This window comes from Lathyrus oleraceus, chromosome 1, assembly GCF_024323335.1.
Source record: "Lathyrus oleraceus cultivar Zhongwan6 chromosome 1, CAAS_Psat_ZW6_1.0, whole genome shotgun sequence".
NCBI lineage: Eukaryota > Viridiplantae > Streptophyta > Magnoliopsida > Fabales > Fabaceae > Lathyrus > Lathyrus oleraceus.
The window spans coordinates 217,798,078-217,819,170 of NC_066579.1; positions in this window are offsets into that span (position 1 = coordinate 217,798,078).

The window sequence follows — 21,093 nt, forward strand, 5'->3', positions numbered from 1 at the left end:
AGACTTTAAAGCTCTACCCACACCTGTCGTCGGAGTAACTCTCAAGAACACATGATCTCCCTCTTGGAACTCAAGTGCCTTTCTCCTCTTATCATGATAACTCTTCTGACGACTCTGAGAAATCTTCATTTTCTCCTGAATCATCTTAACCCTTTCAGTCGTCTGCTGCACAATCTCAGGTCCGAGTACAACACTCTCACCTGATTCATACCAACATAATGGAGTTCTACACCTCCTACCATACAATGCTTCATATGGAGCCATACCGATACTAGCATGAAAACTATTATTATAAGTAAACTCCACCAACGGCAAATAACTATCCCAAGAACCACTCTGCTCCAACACACAAGCTCTCAACAAATCCTCCAAGGATTGGATAGTTCTTTCAGTCTGACCATCAGTCTGAGGATGATAAGCTGAACTCAACCTCAACTTAGTCCCCAACGCTTTCTGCAAACTTTCCCAAAATCTAGAAGTAAATCTGGGATCTCTATCAGACACAATACTGGATGGAATACCATGCAGCCTCACTATCTCCTCAATATACAACTCTGCCAACTTCTCTAAAGAGTGATTAATCTTCATCGGCAAGAAATGCGCCGACTTAGTCAATCGATCCACAATCACCCAAATAGAATCATTACCTTTCACCGTCCTCGGCAATCCCGTCACAAAATCCATGGAAATGCTATCCCACTTCCATTCAGGAATCTTCAAAGGTTGCATCATACCTGCCGGTTTCTGATGTTCAATCTTTGACTTCTGACAAGTCAAACAGGCATACACAAACTTAGCAACATCTCTTTTCATACCAGCCCACCAAAACAACTTCTTCAAATCTTGATACATTTTAGTTGCACCTGGATGGATACTCAATCCACTCCTATGGCCCTCTTCAAGAATACTCTTTTTCAATTCAGACACCTCAGGAACACAAACTCTACCTTTAAATCGCAGGATGTCATTCTCATCAATCTCAAAATTACCACCATTACCTTGGTTAACCATAGTAATATGATCAACTAGAGCGACATCAACTTGCTGACCATTCCGAATATCTTCCAGAATTCCACTAGTCAACTTCAGCATACCCAACTTTACACTATCAGCGGAAACTTCACAACCCAAACTCATATCGCGGAACTGTTCAATTAACTCAAGCTCCCGAACCATCATCATAGACATATGTAGAGACTTTCTACTCAGCGCATCTGCAACTACATTAGCCTTACCGGGATGATAACTCAATTCAAAGTCAAAATCCTTCAGTAATTCTAACCACCTTCTCTGCCTCATATTTAACTCTTTCTGATCAAACAGATACTTCAGACTCTTGTGATCACTAAACACTTCGAATCTGGAACCATACAGATAATGCCTCCACATTTCCAACACAAATACAACAGCTGCAAGTTCTAGATCATGCGTAGGATAATTCCTCTCATGAACTTTCAACTGTCTAGAAGCATAAGCTACAACTTTACCATTCTGCATCAAAACACCACCAAGACCCATCAAAGAAGCATCACAATAAACAACGAAGGACTCACCAGGATTAGGCAAGATCAACACTGGAGCACTGGTCAACCGCCTCTTCAACTCAACAAAACTCGCTTCACAAGCTGCATCCCACACATACACTTGACCCTTCTTAGTCAACTGCGTCAACGGCAATGCCAACTTAGAGAAGCCCTCAATAAATCTGCGATAATAACCAGCTAACCCCAGAAAACTGCGTATCTCAGTAGCAGACTTCGGAGTCTCCCACTGTAATACAGCATCAACTTTAGCAGGATCAACAGAAATCCCACCACTCGAAATCACATGGCCAAGGAAACTCACTTCCTTCAACCAGAACTCACATTTAGATAACTTTGCATATAATTTCTTTTCTCTTAACACCTGCAAAACAATTCTCAGATGTCCTGCATGCTCTTCTTCCGTCTTAGAATATATCAATATATCATCTATGAACACCACAACAAAATTATCAAGGTACGGATGAAATATACGATTCATATATTCCATAAACACACCTGGAGCATTAGACACACCGAACGGCATCACAGTGTATTCATAATGACCATACCTCGTACGGAAAGCAGTCTTCGCAATATCATCTGACTTCACTCGGATCTGATGATAACCCGACCGCAAATCAATCTTACTGAAAACATGAGCTCCAACCAACTGGTCCATCAAATCATCAATCCTCGGCAATGGATACCGATTCTTGATAGTCACCTTATTCAACTGCCGATAATCGACACACAACCTCATCGTACCTTCTTTCTTCTTCACTAACAATACTGGTGCACCCCAAGGAGAAACACTTGGACGCACAAACTTCTTCTCAAGCAATTCTTCAAGTTGCTTCTTCAATTCAACTAATTCAGTTGCCGACATTCTATAAGGAGACATCGACACTGGACTCATACTTGGTACTAAGTCAATGGCAAATTCGACTTCACGTTCTGGAGGTAAATCACTTACATCCTCCGGAAACACATCCTGAAATTCACAGACAACAGGCAAATCTACACTCACCACTTTCTTATCCGCTTGCAGAGACGCAAATAAAGCGAATATCTGAGCTTCATCTTTCACAAAATCCCCCACCTGCCTAGCAGATAGAAATCTTGCCTCATCATTCTCACCAACTTCAGAAAACCGCACCGTCTTCCTATAGCAGTTGATAAACACGCCATAGAATTCTAGCCAATTCATTCCCAGAATAATATCAATTTGGTGCAAGGGTAAGCACACCAAATCAACCACGAACTCTCTCTCAAAGATCGTCAAATGACAACCTCGACAGACAACAGAAGTCTTCACAGAACCATTAGCAGGAGTATCTATCACCATACTTCCGCCTAGGGACGACATAATCACACCAATCCTGGTCGCACACTCATACGAAATAAACGAATGAGTAGCACCAGTGTCAACAATAGCAAGCAATTCAACATTATTAATCAAGCAAGTACCTTTAATCAGATTATCTTCTTTAGGAGCTTCAGCCCCACTCAGAGCAAACACCCTACCAGTAGTATGAGCTGCAGTAGCCGCCTTCTTCGGTTTCGAGCACTGCGAACTGATATGGCCTTTCTCGCCACAATTAAAACATGTCGGACCAGCATCCTTACATTCAGTAACTCTATGACCAGCCTGACCGCATCGGAAACATCTCAGCACTTTCTTGGTACAGCTATCAGCACGGTGGCCTGGCTCGCCACACTTGAAACATTTACCAGCTATGGGAGATCCTCCCCCACTTGGCTTCTTCTCATCTACCACTTTCTGCTTACCTTTACCATTCGGAGATGCATAAGGACTACCACGATCCTTATTCTTCTTCTCACTAAGACTCTTGTAATGAGCAGTCCTAGCCTTGCTATCTTCATCAAATATCCTGCACTTATTAACCAGTGTAGGAAACCTACGAATCTCCTGGTAACCAATGCCTTGTTTGATCTCGGGACGCAACCCGTTCTCAAACTTGACACACTTGGATTCCTCAGCATCAGCATCATTATAATGAGGACAATACTGCACCAGCTCCTCAAACTTCGAAGCGTAATCAGCAACAGACATGTTACCCTGCTTCAGTTCTAGAAATTCCATCTCCTTCTTACATCGCACATCAGCAGGAAAATATTTCTCCAGAAAGACCGTCTTGAACCTTTCCCAAGTCATCTCAGCACCTGGTACTTCAATTCTCTGGCGAGTGTTATCCCACCAGTTTTCAGCCTCTTCAGATAACATATGTGTACCAAACTGCACCTTCTGTGCTTCAGTACACGTCATCACCCGGAAAATCTTCTCAATTTCCCTCAGCCAAATCTGAGCACCATCTGGATCATAGCGCCCTTTGAATGTAGGAGGGTTATTCTTCAGAAACCTTCCCAAATTCTTAAACTCGTCGACCGGTGGATTCTGCTGCGCCTGCATAGCCTGCGCCATAGCAGCCAAAGCCTCAGCAATCGCACGGTCATTTTCTCCAGCCATACTCTGCACAACACAACCACAACCGTTAAATATCGACAGTGTCATTTACACTAATCGACCAACAGGGAAAACATCACATTATGACTCGACTGGACTGACTATGCTCTGATACCACTAATGTAACACCCTTCTACCCAAATGACATATTTAAATAGATTATCAGAGTACAACATGTAGAAGAGTTTACATTTCTTACAACATAACACTTATCGCATCACAACATAAAACATATTATTTATTTTATTAAAACTTCGCAGCGGACAACAACACAAATATTATCATTCATCATATAACAATTCATAATAATGTTTCAACATTATCTCAATAAATCATCTCAACATATTAGTCATCATAAACAACGTAAATAATAACCAATTATCTATCGAATCCCATAACCCCGGTGTCACATGACCAGAGCATTTGACTCGACTCTGTAGAATAACTCTACACTTATTCTTCAAACTTCAACAATAGCTACTCCTCTTTATCTCTTTGGATTGAAGGAAGTTCTGAGCAATCTTTGGCCTTTTCCTCTTCCTTCTCTTTCTCTTCAGCGTTTCTCCCTTTTTCTGACTCTGAGGCAAAAATACGTGAAAACACTCTGAGTTCTCACTTTGGCCTCTTTTATCAAATTCCACTTTTACCCTTCCACTCTTCATATTCCATTTATTTTATTTATTTAATTATTATTAAAATAAATAACATCTATAATAATAATAATAATTCCCAATATTATTTAATAATTCATTTTACCTTCAAATAATCATATTAAAATAATATTTAAATTAATCTAACAATATTCTGGGTGTTACACAAGGCGACCGGTTAGTGACTCTGATCCTTTTCTGCACGGCGTTCTGGTACTTACGTGGCATAACCCTTTGCTTATTCAGTTGTAGTTGCGGGGGATCGGACCGTAATCCGCCCTACCAAGTTCAGTACCAGAAACCGCTGAACCAACTGACAACTAGTCTTATTTTCAATTTTTTTTGAAGGTTCTACATCCATTGGGTTAAGTGACCGGGTGAGGGTCACCAAACTTAGAAGGTGCATTCCTTTATTTTTTTTTCCTCTTTTTTTTCTTTTTCGGAACACTCACTTATATTCATCGACTTCCCTGCGTAGAGTGTGTATGAGATGGTGCTGACTGCTGAAATAAACTACTCAAGAGATGCCAGAGAATGAGAATTTAAGGCTATGTAATAATAAAAATTCAACTCAATTTCCATATGCAGGAGACTTACGGTGTTAAAACAATACCGATCTTGTGAATTTTTCCCAAGTCTCCGCAAACTCGACCTGAAATTATTCTATAGCCTAAAACTTTCAACAAAAATGCAATTTTATTTAGAAAGAAAACAAAAACAAAACAAAACAAAGAACAAAAATAAAGAAAATAAAGTATTCCCTCCCCCACACTTAAAATATGCATTGTCCTCAATGAAAGAAACAAACATAAAATAAGAGAGAGAAGAGAGAGGAAAGAACACACCCGAGTAGTCAAGGAGGATAAGTGATCACATAAGCAGCCTTTCCCAAAGAGATATATTCTACATTTTCTTCTTCCAAAGTGGGGCGGTCATGGAATAGCTTTGGGTAATGTCCATTGAACTTGAAATTTTTATTAGTATCTTCGCCTTTTATTCCAGGATCAAAGAATCTTCTAAAAGTAAAAGTGTCAAATGGACACGTGAAGGTGATCTGATCTGGAATGTCAGCCAATGTCCAACCAAATGCCTTTTTATGCTTCCTTAAAACCTGCAATAGCTTATTTTCTTGATCGAAATCTAGGTTAGAAGAAATTATAGCCGGTAGTTTTTCATTCATCTCTAAGTAAGCATATTTCATATTTTCAGGAAGTTGCTTCAGCTCGAGGGAAGGTGGCTGCTCAATAGAAGGAGTGTTTGGGGCAGCCGGGATGTCAAGAGCTTTATCTACATGAACAACTTTATTTGCAATCTCATCTGCAGTAAGAATATCAACTTGCAAGGCAGCCTCAATTTCAGCACAAACAGAGCAAATTTTAGTTTCAGTACAAATATCACAAGAATAAACATCATCAAAACCAGACAATGATGGAAAATCAGATGCAAACAAATTACTACAAGTATCATCAACAATTTCAGAAATCAAATCTATTTGAAAAACAGAATGTTCTTGCAAGGGTTGTTGGTTTGATCCTTGAGCTTGTTGCATGGCATTCACCAAAGTGGCAAGCTGCCCAATCTGTGTTTGCAAAGTCTTTAAAGTAGAATCCACTTGTTGTTGAAACTGGAGATTATTTGCAGCCATTTGTTTGATAATATCTTCTAGTGAAGGTCCAGAAGGTGCAGAGCACACAACCTCAAATTGCTTCAGATGCTCATGCGGATCCTCACCTGCAAGACGACTAAACCTTGGAAACAAGTGTATTAAACCTGATTTCAATTCAAAAGGAGTGTCAGCTTCAGGATATTCAATACACATGCCATTATAATTCACATCAGGGACAGCTAACTGCCTTAAAGTTCTGTGGTCAGCCATAGTCAAAAACAAACACAATGAAGGAAAATGATTAAAATAAATTTAGAAAAATAAACTAACACCGAAATTAATCTAATGACGTCAATTAAGAATTTTGAGAATTTTTTCAGATTTTTTTAAAACTACCAAAACCGAAAATAAATCATACAAAATAGAAAAATAAGAAATTTCGATTTTTTAGGGCGGCATCCACTATTTATTTTATAAATAGAGGCTTTTGATTACTGATTTTTTCCTAATGAATCGACAAAAAATAGGAATAATCTGAGACAATTTGTTTAAAAACAGAATTTTTTTTTAGTCCCAAACCACAAAAAAGATCAATACGCAAGTTGGACGAAACTGCGAGGAAATTAGGACCTATACGCTTAAACACTAAACCTATGACTCTAAAAATGATTAAAAGAAACAAGAATCCCCGGCAACGGCGCCGATCCGCTGTCGCACGCGGATCAAAACGAGTATTTTTGACAAAACGTAGTTAGCGACAAATTGACTCGGATTATCGTTCTCACAAGGATTCTTGAATGAATTAACCAATGATAGTAACGATTAATGGGGTTTTGGTTGGTTTAGGATTCAATTAAAAAAATAGATTAAAATAAGTGATTATTGAAATAAGCTGTAGCAACAATTTACTGATTCGGTCTTCGCCTATCATCGACTATCGTAATTCCAACCGCAGATTAACTATTCATATTCGATTATAATATCAATTGACAAGCGCAATTGATAGTATAAGTTGTATGTTCCTATTATCCGAATTAAGCAAACGGGATTAAGTTTCATGAATTAAGCAAACATGAATTAAACGGACTCGATAACGAATTAAGCAAACGAAATCGTGACTATATTTAGGATCACACAATCAATCGGATTAAATCAATATAGCATATGTAAATCGGATTAAGCAAACAAAATACATATATTAATATTGAAAGGAATAAAAAACCTGAATAAGAATTACTAAAATCTCAAGGTATCGGAACCCGAATACAGCAAATTGTTTGGATCGATTAGTTCTTCATGAGAATTCTTGCCAAAGCTTTCAAGTATTTCATGAATAGTGATCACCCTCATGTTATGCAGCTACTAGGTATATGGAAAACAAGGAATTTGGTTTACAACCCAACTGAATCGAAAACATAACTCAAGCCCAAAACTAATAACCCAAAACTTAAATAAAACTAATGTTGCAACTTCAACGAATTTTCTGGCCCTGTTACATTCTGATTCAGCTCTCGACTTCTGAACAAAAGTTGTAGATCTTTTTCTTAGCTTTCCATCGACTGGTAGCACGTCTCAATCTGATACTCCTAGCACAAGATATGATTTTTCTCGCGAAAGCTGTTATTGCTGAAAATTAAATACGAAAATTAAATAAGTGCAAAAATAACATAAATTATGAAAACACATTAAAACATAAAAATAATCAAAGCAAACTGAAGAAATGCTTAAGTACAAACATGAAAGAACGTGCATCAAAATTCAATGATCAAATTCCCCCACACTTGAATTTTTGCACTCCAAGCAAAACGAAAAACAAAACAAAACACAGACACATCAACGGTTACTCATTCTAGGCTACAAGTCATCTTCGGTTAAGTTTGCTTCAATAGGTACTAATCTTGCACACTAAGGACATTGTAAGAACACTAATCCACAGTTATGCAGACATAAACCTCCTGAATACACAAATCAACTTGAATCATGTTATTATATTAAAGCCTAACTTACTCATCCTTCTTTGGCTCTTTTTCATTCAGGCGCAATCACATTAAGCCCGTTATCTCCACACACTCATAGCAAGGCGACCGGTTAGTGACTCTGATCCTTTTCTGCACGGGGTTCTGGTACTTACGTGGCATAACCCTTTCCTTATTCAGTTGTAGTTGCGGGGAATCGGACCGTAATCCGCCCTACAAAGTTCAGTACCAGAAACCGCTGAACCAACTGACAACTAGTCTTATTTTCAATTTTTTTTGAAGGTTCTACATCCATTGGGTTAAGTGACCGGGTGAGGGTCACCAAACTTAGAAGGTGCATTCCTTTATTTTTTTTCTCTTTTTTTTTTCTTTTTCGGAACACTCACTTATATTCATCGACTTTCCTGCGTAGAGTGTGTATGAGATGGTGCTGACTGCTGAAATAAACTACTCAAGAGATGTCAGAGAATGAGAATTTAAGGCTATGTAATAATAAAAATTCAACTCAATTTCCATATGCAGGAGACTTACGGTGTTAAAACAATACTGATCTTGTGAATTTTTCCCAAGTCTCCGCAAACTCGACCTCAAATTATTCTATAGCCTAAAACTTTCAACAAAAATGCAATTTTGTTTAGAAAGAAAACAAAAACAAAACAAAACAAAGAACAAAAATAAAGAAAATAAAGTATTCCCTCCCCTACACTTAAAATATGCATTATCCTCAATGAAAGAAGCAAACATAAAATAAGAGAGAGAAGAGAGAGGAAAGAACACACCCGAGTAGTCAAGGAGGATAAGTGATCACATAAGCAGCCTTTCCCAAAGAGATATATTCTACATTTTCTTCTTCCAAAGTGGGGCGGTCATGGAATAGCTTTGGGTAATGTCCATTGAACTTGAAATTTTTATTAGTATCTTCGCCTTTTATTCCAGGATCAAAGAATCTTCTAAAAGTAAAAGTGTCAAATGGACACGTGAAGGTGATCTGATCTGGAATGTCAGCCAATGTCCAACCAAATGCCTTTTTATGCTTCCTTAAAACCTGCAATAGCTTATTTTCTTGATCGAAATCTTGGTTAGAAGAAATTATAGCCGGTAGTTTTTCATTCATCTCTAGGTAAGCATATTTCATATTTTCAGGAAGTTGCTTCAGCTCGAGGGAAGGTGGCTGCTCAATAGAAGGAGTGTTTGGGGCAGCCGGGATGTCAAGAGCTTTATCTACATGAACAACTTTATTTGCAATCTCATCTGCAGTAAGAATATCAACTTGCAAGGCAGCCTCAATTTCAGCACAAACAGAGCAAATTTTAGTTTCAGTACAAATATCACAAGAATAAACATCATCAAAACCAGACAATGATGGAAAATCAGATGCAAACAAATTACTACAAGTATCATCAACAATTTCAGAAATCAAATCTATTTGAAAAACAGAATGTTCTTGCAAGGGTTGTTGGTTTGATCCTTGAGCTTATTGCATGACATTCACCAAAGTGGCAAGCTGCCCAATCTGTGTTTGCAAAGTCTTTAAAGTAGAATCTACTTGTTGTTGAAACTGGAGATTATTTGCAGCCATTTGTTTGATAATATCTTCTAGTGAAGGTCCAGAAGGTGCAGAGCACACAACCTCAAATTGCCCCAGATGCTCATGCGGATCCTCACCTGCATGACGACTAAACCTTGGAAACAAGTGTATTAAACCAGATTTCAATTCAAAAGGAGTGTCAGCTTCAGGATATTCAATACACATGCCATTATAATTCACATCAGGGACAGCTAACTGCCTTAAAGTTCTTTGGTCAGCCATAGTAAAAAACAAACACAATGAAGGAAAACGATTAAAATACATTTAGAAAAATAAACTAACACCGAAATTAATCTAATGACGTCAATTAAGAATTTTGAGAATTTTTTCAGATTTTTTTAAAACTACCAAAACCGAAAATAAATCATAAAAAATAGAAAAATAAGAAATTTTGGTTTTTTAGGGCGGCATCCACTATTTATATCATAAATAGAGGCTTTTGATTACTGATTTTTTCCTAATGAATCGACATAAATTCGGAATAATCTGAGACAATTTGTTTAAAAACAGATTTTTTTTTATCCCAAACCGCAAAAAAGACCAATACGCAAGTTGGACGAAACTGCGAGGAAACTAGGACCTATACGCTTAAACACTAAACCTATGACTCTAAAAACGATTAAAAGAAACAAGAATCCCCGGCAACGGCGCCGATCCTTTGTCGCACGCGGATCAAAACGAGTATTTTTTACAAAACGTAGTTAACGACAAATTGACTCGGATTATCGTTCTCACAAGGATTCTTGAATGAATTAACCAATGATAGTAACGATTAATGGGGTTTTGGTTGGTTTAGGATTCAATTAAAAAAATAGATTAAAATAAGTGATTATTGAAATAAGCTGTAGCAACAATTTACTGATTCGGTCTTCGCCTATCATCGACTATCGTAATTCCAACCGCAGATTAACTATTCCTATTCGATTATAATATCAATTGACAAGCGCAATTGATAGTATAAGTTGTATGTTCCTATTATCCGAATTAAGCAAACGGGATTAAGTTTCATGAATTAAGCAAACATGAATTAAACGGACTCGATAACGAATTAAGCAAACGAAATCGTGACTATAGTTAGGATCACACAATCAATCGGATTAAATCAATATAGCATATGTAAATCGGATTAAGCAAACAAAATACATATATTAATATTGAAAGGAATAAAAAACCTGAATAAGAATTACTAAAATCTCAAGGTATCGGAACCCGAATACAACAAATTGTTTGGATCGTTTAGTTCTTCATGAGAATTCTTGCCAAAGCTTTCAAGTATTTCATGAATAGTGATCATCCTCATGTTATGCAGCTACTAGGAATATGGAAAACAAGGAAATTGGTTTACAACCCAACCGGATCGAAAACATAACTCAAGCCCAAAACTAATGACCCAAAACTTAAATAAAACTAATGTTGCAACTTCAACGAATTTTATGGCCCTGTTACATTCTGATTCAGTTCTCGACTTCTGAACAAAAGTTGTAGATCTTTTTCTTAGCTTTCCATCGACTAGTAGCACGTCTCAATCCGATTTTCCTAGCACAAGATAAGATTTTTCTCGCGAAAGCTGCTAATGTTGAAAATTAAATACGAAAATTAAATAAGTGCAAAAATAACATAAATTATGAAAACACATTAAAACATAAAAATAATCAAAGCAAACCGAAGAAATGCTTAAGTACAAACATGAAAGAACATGCATCAAAATTCACTGATCAATTGACCCTGATAAAGTGAAAGCAATACAGGAAATGCATGAGCCAAGAACAAAAAACAAGTTCGTGGTTTCCTAGGGAGGTTGAACTACATTGCAAGGTTCATCTCTCACCTAACTGCCACGTGTGAGCCAATTTTCAAGTTGTTGAGAAAAGGTCAGGCTATCAGGTGAAATGACGATTGTCAAAGGGCTTTCGAAAAGATAAAAGAGTATTTACAGAATCCTCCTATCCTCATGCCTCCCGTCCCGGGGAGACAACTGATTATGTACTTGACAGTACTTGACAATTCCATGGGTTGTGTTCTCGATCAACACGACGAGACAAGTAGGAAAGAGCATGCCATCTACTACCTGAGTAAGAAATTCACAGACTGCGAGTCGAGATACTCAATGCCTGAGAAGACGTTTTGCACTTACATGGGTTGCTAAGCGATTGAGACAATACATGCTGACTCACACAACCTTATTGATCTCCAAGATGGATCCAGTCAAGTACATATTCGAGAAGCCAGCTCTCACTAGAAGGGTTGCTCGTTGGAAAATGGTACCGACAGAGTACGACATCCAGTATACATCCCAGAAAGCCATCAAGGGGAGTATTTTGTCAGACTATCTTGCTCAACAGCCGATTGAAGACTATGAGCCGATGAAGTTTGATTTTCCAGATGAAGACATCATGTTCCTCAAGATGAAAGACTGTGAAGAGCCAGTTGTTGAGGAGGGACCTAATCCCGATGAGAAATGGACTTTAACGTTTGATGGGGCCGTCAATGGCAAAGGAAGTGGAATTGGTGCTGTCATTACCACTCCAAAAGGTGCCCATATGCCTTTCACCGCTCGTCTGACTTTCGAGTGCACCAATAATGAAGCCAAATATGAAGCGTGTATCTTGGGAATTGAGCAAGCCATTGATCTGAGAATTAAGACTTTGGACATCTACGGAGATTCAGCTCTGGTGATCAATCAAGTGAATGGTGATTAGAATACTCTCCAACCTACTTTGGTCCCCTACAGAGATTACACGAGAAGACTATTGACTTTCTTCACAACAGTAAAACTGTATCATATACCTCGTGATGAGAACTAGATGGCAGATGCTCTTGCCACTCTATCTTCCATGATCAAAGTGATTCGGTGGAACTATGCTCCCAGGACCGATGTGATGCGCCTCGATAGGGCCGCGTATGTGTTTGCTGCTGAATTGGTAGTTGATGATAAACCCTGTTATCACGACATCAAATGCTTTCTGAAGAATCAAGAGTACCCTGCAGGGGCATCCAACAATGACAGAAAAACTTTGAGAAGATTGGAAGGCAGTTTCTTCTTGAACAAAGACGATGTGTTGTATAAGAGGAACTTCGACATGGTTTTGCTCAGATGCGTGGATAGACACGAAGCAGGCATGTTAATGCAGGAAGTTCATGAAGGCTCCTTCGGTACTCATGCCGACGAACATGCAATGGCTAAGAAATTGTTGAGAGCGGGTTATTACCGGATGACCATGGAATCTGATTGTTTCAAATATGCTCGGAAGTGTCATAAATGCCAGATTTATGCTGATAAGGTGCATGTGCCGCTGGATCCTCTGAATGTGATGTCTTCGTCGTGGCCGTTTGCTATGTGGGGCATTGATATGATTGGAAAGATTGAGCCGACTGCCTCCAATGGGCATCGCTTCATCCTTGTTGCCATCGACTATTTCACCAAGTGGGTCGAAGCAACGTCATTTGCGAAGGTCACCAGACATGTGGTTGCCTGATTCATTAAGAAAGAAATCATTTGTCGTTATGGGATTCCCGAAAGGATCATTACTGATAATGGTTCTAATCTCAATAACAAAATGATGAAGGAGTTATGCCAGAACTTCAACATTCAGCATCACAATTCTTCCCCTTATCGTCCTAAGATGAACGGTGTTGTTGAGGCAACAAATAAGAACATAAAGAAGATTGTGCAGAAGATGGTCGTTACATACAGAGATTGGCATGAGATGCTACCCTTTGCCTTGCATGGGTACCGCACTTCAGTACGTACATCGAACGGGGCAACCCCTTACTCCCTTGTGTATGGTATGGAAGCAGTCCTACCTATTCAAGTGGAGATTCCTTCTCTAAGAGTCCTGTTGGATGTCAAGTTAGACGAAGCTGAATGGATTCGAACAAGGTTCAACGAGTTGAGTCTTATCAAAGAGAAGCAAATGGCAGCCATTTGTCATGGGCAGTTGTATCAGAGTCGGATGAAGAGAGCCTTTGATCAGAAAGTGCATCCTTGATGTTTCCAAGTCGGAGATTTGGTGTTGAAAAGGATCCTTCCTCCTCTGACAGATCACAGGGGCAAGTGGACTCCTAACTATGATGGACCATATATTGTCACCAAGATTTTTGATGGTGGGGCCTTAATGCTTGCAACTATGGATGGTGAAGACTTCACTTCCCCTGTGAACTCAGACGCAGTTAAAAAATACTTCGCATAAAATAGACCCGCTAGATAATAAAAAGAATAGTCCAGGCAAAAATGGGCATCCCGGTGAACCAAGAAAGTGAAAAAGGTTCGGGCAAAAGTTAGGGATTAAAAATGAAAAGATTGTACACCCGGTAAGTTGAAAACCTGAAAAGGCAACTTAGGAAAAAATGGGTATCCCGGTGGATTGAAAACCCGAAAGGGTGATCCAGAAAAAAGTTAGGGATTAAGCGAATGACTGCGTTCTGAGTAGTTCTAAATCTCATCCCGTGTCGATAACCGGAAACTTTCAAAGGATAGGAAACAGTCCGATCACCCTTTTCAGAAGGCCGATCATCTGGAGGACCTTGAAGATGAGCGAGTCATAGCAGAATTGGAACCCCATAGAAATCCATTTCACATTGCCATTAGGCTAATTTCTGTTTTTATCTTTTGTGCGATTACCTCTTTCTAGGGATTGCTTCCTGATGTAAATTCCTATTCAGAGGCCAGTCAATCAATGAAATCATGTTATTCGGTATATCGATGTGTTCATTTTTATTTTACTATTTTGTTTGCAAAAATGACATCCGAACTTTTGATAAACATTGCATCATGAAACATAAGAGCTTTACATGTACATGCTCAATAAACATTTAAAAATGCCGTAAATTTTAAATGCTTTGGATCGTTTATTCAGAACAGGTACACTGGGGCATTTCCTTGGGATTCCCAGCAGATGATTGCGGATTGTTTCTTCAACAATTGGTAGTTGGTATCCTATTCCTGCAGAGCTGGTCCAAGCATTGGATTCTTCAATCCCCAGCAGGTTCTCACTACTGAACTTCCCCAGCAGGTTATCACTATTGTACTTCCCCAAGCATGTGCTTCAAATTATACACTCCCTAGTAGAGTTGACAGTGCCAGACTGTATATCCCCAGCGGAGTTGACAGTGCCAGACTATATCTTCCCAGCAGAAGCAGTTGCTCCTTAGAGTTCGATGCCAGATCGATGATCCCGACGCTAGACCCTTGGTCTCTTTCCTTAAAGCAGAATCTTGGTACCGTATCGGTGTGTGCTTCCCCTGGCTGAGTCGTCTTTCTCGTAGATTATGGTTGCCAGAACCACTGTCGCTTTCCTCAACAGCAGGCTTTCAGTGCCATTCTCTCTCCAGTCAGAGTCTCGGTATATTGTTATCGTCAGAACACCGCGTGGTCGGTCATTTCCCCATAGAGTTCATTGTGCTATGCATCTCCAACAGCATTGCCTGGGTCCAGAAGATTGTAATCATTTCCTCTTCAGAATTCCCTGCCTCGACTTGGCATTCTCCCCAGCACTTCGCATCCCTGCATGTAGAATCATATGGCATTGCATCCTCCCAAATCGCGTAGCATTTCCATTTTCATGGAGCATTACGCCATCGAAAAATTCAAACATATGCATGTAAAGCATAAAACATTCTCGGTATCCCAAGTGATAAACCAGAAGCTTGTTTCCAGTACTCAGACTGAAGGTTGTTCATGACTTATTATCCCCAGCATATGTCGTTGGCCCACGTGCCGCCTCAATTATCATTTTCCCTATTTCTGCCGATGCTGACATACATGAAAGTTTCCGGTATTCAGACCGAAGTGGCATTCAGGCCAATTTTCTGATATTCAGATCAAAGAAGTTTCCGACGTTCAGGTCGATGCAACTTGTGGCATTCAGGCCAGTTTCCGGTATTCAGACCGAAGTGGCATTCAGGCCAATTTTCCGATATTCAGATTGAAGAAGTTCCTGACGTTTAGGTCGATGCAACTTGTGGCATTCAGGCCAGTTTTCGGTATTCAAACCGAAGTGGCATTCAGGCCAATTTTCCGATATTCAAATCGAAGAAGTTTCCGACGTTCAGGTCGACGCAACTTGTGGCATTCAGGCCAGTTTTTCGGTATTCAAACCGAAGTGGCACTCATGCCAGTTTCCCGGTATTCAGACCGAAGTGGCATTCAGTCCAGTTTTCCGATGTTCAAATCGAAGAAGTTTCTGACGTTCAGGTCGATGCAACTTGTGGCATTCAGGCCAGTTTTTTCCGGTATCCAGACCGAAGTGGCATTCAGGCCCATTTTTCTGGTATTTAGACCGAAGTGGCATTCAGGCCAGTTTCTCGGTATTCATACCGATGTTAATAATCTCATATCTTCCGATGTTCAGATCGAAGTCATTCTCAGTATTTAGACTGGTGATCGGCATTCAGGCCATGGTTATTTCTGTGTTACCATTTATTTTGATATCCAGGTTAACATTCTTTTTCGATGTTCAGACCGACTCTCACCGTACCAGAAAGATTCTTTGTTGATATTCAGATCAAGACCACCTCTTTGCCGATTCTTACAGGCATTATTACTTCATTCTTCACTTCAGTGTAAATTTCTGGGTTTTTATTGTATTCAATCCCTCGATACCTCGAAAGTGCGAAAGTAGCTGCTATCTTCCTTTCGGGTCTCTAGTTGATTGAATAGGGGCAGCTGTAATACCCTAATATTTACCCTTCATTTTTCTTGGAAGCATAGGATTGTGTTTCACATTGCATTAGCATCATACTAGGTCATACTCATTGCATACTGCATCAGTGACTTGGGAAATCAGGGTTTGATTAATCACTCCTTAACAAAAGGAGCCCATACAAAGCAAGACTGAGAATTGGACTTCATTTTCTATGTATACAAGTCTCAAGGGTCTCTAGGAGGTCCAGGTGTCTTATTATGGTTCTCAGTCCATCAGTGGAAGATTCAGAGCTCTCAGAGTGTGCATATGCATTTAATCAGAAATCAGGGTTTCGTGGGTATCTGCAACAGGCAATATTTGGCATAAAATCGGTTTATTTCTGATTCCTTGGGTGAAACTCATTTCCATGGCCCTCCATATGTCCACAAGGGTCTACATAAAAAAAATCAGCTCTTTATTTGAGCCAGAGGTGCTTCAATTGATCAATGGAATCGGAAATCAGACAGTTTGGGAAAAGTCAACTGTGGGGCCAGAAAAGTCAACTCTTGACATTTTGAAAGTGGAATCTCAAAATTCATGCCTAAGGGAGCCTACATGTGAAATTTGATCAAGGTTGGATCATGGATTCATCATTTAATCAGGAGTTGGAAAAGTTACTAAATTTAGAAATAGTTGACTTACCATTTAAGGCAAGTTTTTATGGTTTTTGCACCCACTTTAAGCCTATATTCCATCAAGATGAAAGCTCCATTTGAAAATTTCTCCAACATGAAAGTTGTTCCTCTTGTTCCAAGCTTTCTAGAGATATAAAGTTTGTTTCATTTGGACTAAAGTTGAGAAAGTTATGCTTGGTCAAAGTGAGACATTATTTTAGAACACTTAGAAAAATTTCAAATCCAAAATTAGCAAAATTTGTCAAGACTTATGTGCCAGATTTCTTGCACTTCAAGGCATCTTTTGAAAATACTTTCTTCATGACAGTTGTACCTTGTCATGTCCTCTTTCACATCCTTTTGTAATCATCCCATTTGGATCATTGGTTTGAAAGATACACTCATCTAAAGTTGGTATCATAGACTGAATTTTTTGACAGCATTTAGGCCAAACTGGCCCAACCATTTTGCAGCTATGGAACCTGAATTTTATGGCCATTTTTCACATCTTTCCACTCATCATTTCAACTTGTGTTCAACATGAAATATGTTACGCTCCATGCCCTCTTTCTACTATTTGCATTGCCTTGCCATTTGGACATGTATTCATCAAGATATAAAGCCTCAAAGTCACCTATTTGGTTTGTTTTTGTGCTGCACAAGAAAACCAAGTCTGACCACAAAACCAACCAACACACTTTTTACCTCATTTGGTCATGCACTTTCATGTTCATTCACTTAAGTTTTGCTACATTTAGAACTTGCTTTCACCACCCCTCATTTTTGCACCTTTTGTTCATGACTCCAAAACAAACATTCCAAGCCCATTAGCCATCATTAAACCCTACATATATAAACTTCTAAAACCCTAATTTGAAGGGCAGTGGTTGTATTTTTGAGCAAGAGGAAAGGGAGGGCATTCAAGATCCATTCCTCCTTTTCCATTTCTCAAGCAGAAGCACCAAAAGAGCATCTATTCTCTTTCCATTTCCTCCACACCAAGGGGCAGTGGACCTTGCATCCACTAGGTAAACATGTTATCACTCTCTTCCATGCTCATGCTATGCTTGCTCATCATATTTTCCATGTTCATTTCATGCCTACCATGCTTGTTTCATGTTATTTTTCATTTATGCCATGCATGTTCCATGATTATTTTCCATGTAAATAATATGCTATGCATGCTTACAAAGCCCTCAACATGAGGCATTGCTTTTAACTTTAAGTTTGTGACATTATTTTTTGTTTAATTCGGGTGCATGAAGCCCCCTTGTTGTTCTCTTTTCTACATGATAAAGCCATTATTTTCAATGAAACAAGATACCATTGTGTTCTACATGTTCCATACTTGAACTTTGGTTTTTACATCATCCCATTTGGTGCACTGAGTTGAGAGATTTGTTGTGTGGAAATATGAAAAAAATCGTTGGTTTTTTACGTGCATGCATGGCTGAATTTTGTTATTCTATGAAGAGCCACCACGTGGCGCTACACATACCGCCCGATCCGTGTACACCGTTCCATCCTGGTCATGCGCATCTGCTTTTGTCCTCTAGTAACTTATAACCAGCTTGACCAATTGAGGCAGAGTCACATGATTTTTTTAATGAACGTATCATTATGCAATGTCACGCTGGGATTTTCTCTTCCTGGACCAGGCTCAGCTTGCATGCGCTATTCACACCACCACGAGGCCCATAATCCATTTATTTCACTTCATTTTTTATTCTTTCTTCTTTTTTTCATTTTTTTTATTCTGTTTTGTTTTTAATTCATAAAAATATTTTATTTATTCATAAAAATACCAAAAAATATATTTTACTTTCCTTAATGTTTTATTTAATTTATTTAATTTTTATTTTTATATTTTAATTAATGTTAATATTTTATTTTAATTATTAATTTCAAATAGTCCATTTTAATACACATTTTTTCATTAATTTTATTTTCATGACATAGAATTATTTTTAACTTCTGATTTTTGGGATGAGGGTTGACTTTATACCCCACCTTAGTTACTTTAATTTTTCATGATTTTATTGATTAATTTACTATTTATTTGGTAATTTTTAAGTTTACTTGACTTTTCGGTTGACTTTTCCATGATTGATGTTTGACATAGGGATTGCTTAGGGAAATTGAAGAGATCTTTTGATCCTCCCTTGTTCATATCATGTGCTGTATATTAGAGGCCTTTCATTTTGATTTTATTTGATCCTTGCATCATTTCCCGATTAAATTATTCAGTGATCCTTTGTATGCATAGTTGCACCTGTATGATTCATCTGATATTTTTTATACTTGTTTCTTTCATCCATGCTTCTATTGTTTGATTGCTTAACATGTTTATACTTCTCATACATTGTCTAATGCTCATTCATTTCATTCTTTGATTATTTGATTTGATCATATACTTGTTTATTCATTTGTCTGATTAAACAGTTGCCTACTTGTATGTTGTATGAGGCACATATATTCTTATTTGTTTGATTGCCATGAACAATCCCCATTCATAACAAATGTATCCCTCCCCCATGAATTGTATAATGTTTATTCTTTCATTCTTTATTCATCTGTTAATACAAGAATTAAAACGAACATCCGATAACCTTTTCAAAACAAGATCAAAACCTCGATCCAACGTCGAGTAATCATTTTCAAAACTTAACAGAACCAACACGTATTCATCCATCCTTTTGTAAGTCGAATGCTTCATGCATCGCCATTTCTCTTGTAAGTCGATTGCTTCAGGCATCGCCATCTACCACCTGTAAGTCGATTGCTTCATGCATCGCCATCTACCCTTACCCTTGGTTCCTCTCCTTGCTCCATTCGTCGATTCTTGTTCCGTTTAGGTAGCACCCATTAGGTAGAACCCTTTGTATGATAACATAGGTAGTATTCCCTTATTCCTTTGTATGATAACATAGGTAGAATTCCCTCATTCTTTTGTATGATAACATAGGTAGAATTCCCTCATTCTTTGCATGCTAACATTAGGTAGATGTTCCCATTTGTAAATCCTAACATATAGGTTCACATTGCATGACAACTCTAGGGCAGAGCTTCCCCATTTCTTTAGACCTTCCGCGTGTCTCCGATCTTGTGGCATGTTAGTCCGTTCTATTGCAAAGAGGTAACTTCCTAAGACTCGATTCAGCGAGTTGCGACACCTGCTGCTAGGACGTGAACACATTGCCCACTCTCCTTTGACACAACTAGTGTCCTCCTTTGTAAGTCCATGTTCATATGGCAACCCGTAGTTAGTCGAACTACGACAACTCTGATTCTCATTCCAGATGAGATACGTAGGCACGAGATGCGATGTCTTGCCGAGTTCTTTCTTTTTTGGCTGACAACTAACAACTAATCCTTGTTTGCTTTTGCCCTTGTTGCGACTCCTTTTCTCTCGCCCTCGTTGCGATCGAGACATTCCCTTTCTCTTGCCCTAGTAGCAATCGAGACCCTTGTTCCCGTAGTTAGCTGAACTACGTTTTGCTCTGATTCTCATTCCAGATGAGATACATAGGCATAAGACGCGATGTCTTAGCGAGCACACTTCTCTCTAACCCATAGGTAGTCGAGCTACGAAGACTCTGATTCTCATACTCAGATGAGATACGTATGCAGTGGATGCGACATCCGTGAGAGTCATTTTATTTTGACCCTCTTTTAGTAAATAGTACATTAGATATTACACACACCCTTTAGACAAGAACAACAAGAGTGGATCATGTAGAGTACTATGGATGTGTAGAGGTGCTAATACCTTCCCTTCGCATAATCGACTCCCGAACCCAAGATTTGGTTGCGAGACCTTGTCTTTTCCTTTCCTTTCTCCAGGTTTACTTCGAGCGTTTCCTTTCCCTCCTTTGGGATAAATAACACACGGTGGCGACTCTTCTGTCATTTCTTTTTTTCGCCGGTTGTCTCTTTTTCGCATTTAGGTTGCGACACTTTGCACTTTT